Here is a 3909-nt window from a genome sequence, read left to right on the forward strand (position 1 = left end):
TGGCTGAAAGCATCTGTTTCTCTCAGCTGCATCATCTCTTGGACACCAGGGGATCTAAAGGCAGGGAAGCACAGATATTTGTGAAGTGTTGTTTGATTTCAGTACAAACAGATGTTATCCATTCACCTCAGCTCTCACCTGGTTTAAAGAGCACTTTCTATTGCTGACAAAACAGCACACATGCATGCCAACTTACAAAACTGCCTCTTTTGGCTTTGAAGTTTTTCACTTTAATTCCTGCTGAAGATGAGAGATCGACTTCTTAACCCTCTGATGCATAGTGGTCACTGGAGTGGACAGCTACTAAAACGTACATATCTCTTTAATGCATTGGTTTCTATGGTGGAACTGCATATTAGCCTCTAGAGTGCTCTCTGCTGCCATGCTCCATTGAGGTCAATTCAGTGTTCAGTTAGTGCAACTGCAAGTAAATTTCCTCTGAATCAAAGATGGCAGACAAACTGTCACCCCTGCCGACCACTGCTGGCATATCCTGTCAATCCTTCTATGCTAAAAGAGCCCAACAGGTAAAAAAAATATGATGATATGCAGTAACATCTAGGGAAGGATATTATCTGTTTGGAATAAGAAATTGTTATGTCTAATATGTAGAAAACTACAATTAACCATGTGTCCACTGTAGTGGACATCATGCATTACCCACTATATTTTTTTTAACATAAGTCATAAATTGTCTCACTGTTTTTTGGGACTGTTTTGGTTATAATTAAGCATATAATTGTTACATTTATAAGCTACTCATTTAAAATATATATTTCTGTGCAGATCAGCTGTAGTTTGAGTTACTATAATAATTATTTTATCATATTTTGTAGACTTCAAATGCAGCAAAGAATAAGGCAGCGTACAGAATAGTCCAGGAAATTCCATCCAGCTCCAGTGATGATGATTTCATTGATGAGTGCAGTGATGAGGAGTTCAGTGATAAGTCCAGTGATGATGAGAGTGGCTGCCAGAGCAGAACAGAGACATAGGAACTACGGATGATGAAGACACAGACAGTCAGGATGCAGAAAGTGAGAACGATGAGGGGCAGGATGAAGAGGAAGGTCAGTATGATCAGGGAGCTGTGGGAGATGGGTACATGGCACCTGACCATACTCAAGCCCGCAAAAATATTTGGAAAGTCCAAGACAATGACTTGGTTGGAGACTTGCCTCCTTTTCTAGGAGAGTGGAAATTGAATGTGGAGGGGAAGGATCCCATAGATTTCTTCAGACATCTGTTTCCAGCAGATCTAATTGATAATATAACATACAACACCAACTTGTATGGGAAAGAACTGTCAGTAACAAGAGAAGAGATTCTCCCTCCAGCAATGCAAAAGAGGAAGACCCAGTGGGAAGTGGAGAGCAGTCACCAAAGTAGCCTGTGAGGTCAGGTTTGCCACAGGATATCACTGGCCCCAACTGACCGAGGTGAAAAATGCAAACAGGTGCCATGATGTTGTGTGCACACGGAAGACCAAATACATCTGCATGCAATGCTGTGTGCCATTGTGCCCTGGATGCGTTGCAAACTTTCGCACAGCCTAGGTGTGATGAACATAGAACTGTTTGGAGATGCAGAGACTAAGATGTCAGTTTGTGTTTTCTTCCAGCATGCTACTAAGGGCTTGGTAATACTGTCCTGCATCGTTATAGAACTGTGTAGACTCAAAAATGTTTCTCTTGTTGGAGATAGTTTGCCATATTCAGGTGTAGGATTCACAGCTTAGGACTGTTGATTGGTTTTGTTATTTACGTCTAAACATTGGGGCCTTATGAGTTGAAAGTTCCAAAAAAATTGCTGAGATGTTTTTCAAAGGATACAAGCAAACAAGTGTTTGTATATTTACAATAGAACACAAGGTAATTAATTTTTACAGTAAATTCACAGTATTTCATGCTAAGTGCTCAGGCGCATGTAGTCCACTGGAGTGGACAAGTTTATAACTTTATAAAAAAACATATTTTTGGAAAAAAAAGAGTTAAACATTTTTTTTCATGTCCTGAGAAGAATAAAAGCACTTAAGAAAAAAATCTTGACCAAGGCTTTCATAATTCATGCATCAGAGGGTTAATTTTGATAATGTAATTAAATTTACAATATTGTTCATATTATCAAGTAATTTTGTCCCGCTGTGCTTTACAGTGTTGTTTCTGTTGTTTTTAACAGCTCTTCTAAGGTCCCTCAGCAGTCAGGCTGAGGGCTGGACATCCTTTTCTGCTATTCTGTTGCAGATTTGCCCTGTCACATTAACCAAGCTGCAGTTGTCCAACATATGACCTCACATTTGCTGTATAGTGCTTTGATATACAGAGGATTTCACAATTCACTCAATGACTGCAAGGTTTCCAGGTTTGCAAAGCAAACAAACAAACCTAATCATCACCTTCGATCAATGTCCTTGACACCTGGTATGAAGGGTTTCTGCTGATATGCTTTTTGGTTTTCTCCAAACATGGAGCTGTGCATTATAGCCTAACATCTCCACGTCGGTCTCCTCTGTCCAAACAACATTTCTCCAGACGTCTTGTTCGGCTGCAATTTTGCAAATCTAAGCTGTGCTGGCTTGTTCTTTTTATAGAGAAGAGACTTTCTCCCTTGGGAACCCTTCAAACAAGACTCACTTGTTCAGTCTTTTTCTAATTGTACTGTCATCAACTTTAACATTTAACATGCTAACCGAGGCCTGTAGAGTCTGAGATGTAGCTGTTGGGTTTTGTTGCAGTTTCTCTGAGCACTCCACAGTCTGACCTTTGGGTGAACTTGCTGGGAATCCACTCCTGGTAGGGCTGTTGCCTTGGAGCAGCTGCTTTTACAGAGGTGCTCACACTTGCTGATGATCAAGTTTGATTAGCAGCACCTGGCTTCTACTTACCTTCTTAATTCCTACGGAAGCATTAGGGCTCTGCTTAGAGTTTTAAAGCACTGCATTTTTTTTAAAATTGCAATTAAATATGCATTACGTTAGCTGAGTTAACCAGTTGCACTGAGTGTATAGTATGCAGTTTTGTCAACTGAGAAAAAGGCTGGTGTCATCGCCGTCTCAGGTTAAAGACCTCAAAATAGAAAGAAAAAGATTGAAGAGTCTGATTTGCCAGGCAGATTTTACCAAAGACACCCTATTGCGCTGATTATTTATTACCATTTAGCTTGTCACAAGTGCCTTCAGTTTAAAAAGTATCCTACTAAATAATAAAGACAGAATTGGTCATGGTCATTGTGTCATAATGCATCTTGGACACAACCTTCCAATAGAAAGATTAGCATATTAGCATATTACACTTTCTGTATGTTGGTCAATATGTAGATAGAGCTCTCTGGCATCTGTTAAGAGTTCGTTTCTTTGCTGTTTGCACCTGGAAACATGAAAAAGCCAAAAAGGAATGAAGCTGTGTGGGTGAAGTAGCATGTTTCAGTTACTGCTTACGTTGTTTTTCAGAAGAATTGCTTGCGAAAGAAAGCAGGTTGTGTAGTCTGCCATGATCCATGCGCTGAAAAAATTGTCAGTCACTGTCACTAACATAAAATAAAAGAAGTAGCCTACTCTGCCCCACGTCTCTACTTAGACATTACTTATAGAAAACGACACTGTAACAAATGCAGATGTCAAATTACACAGAAGTACTGGCAGCTAGCATGAACCTCTTGTTTTACGTTTGAATGCTGTAATACAAACTATCATTACTATGAGTAATAACAGGTCTGTGCTGTACAGAATATGAGCTTTACAGTATAATTATGTCAGCTTTTTCTTTCCCATTATATTGTCATTTTAGTACTCTAATCTCTATAAACAGTACATGTATTTAAACAGTATTTCACTCATTATTATAAAAGTAATGTATTACAAATTACTTATTACTTTTCCCTAATTACTCACTGAAGAAAGCGAATCATTAT

General features: G+C 39.0%; 1 pseudogene; it reads left to right on the plus strand.

The window, feature by feature from the left end:
- Positions 1 to 449: 449 nt before the first annotated feature.
- LOC146636599 (uncharacterized) lies at positions 450 to 1396 on the plus strand (annotated as a pseudogene).
- The last annotated feature ends 2513 nt before the right edge of the window (positions 1397 to 3909 follow it).

Source organism: Diplotaxodon limnothrissa, linkage group LG3, assembly GCF_057381915.1.
Source record: "Diplotaxodon limnothrissa isolate DT_005_m linkage group LG3, D_limnothrissa_male_GT1.1, whole genome shotgun sequence".
Taxonomy (NCBI): Eukaryota; Metazoa; Chordata; class Actinopteri; order Cichliformes; family Cichlidae; genus Diplotaxodon; species Diplotaxodon limnothrissa.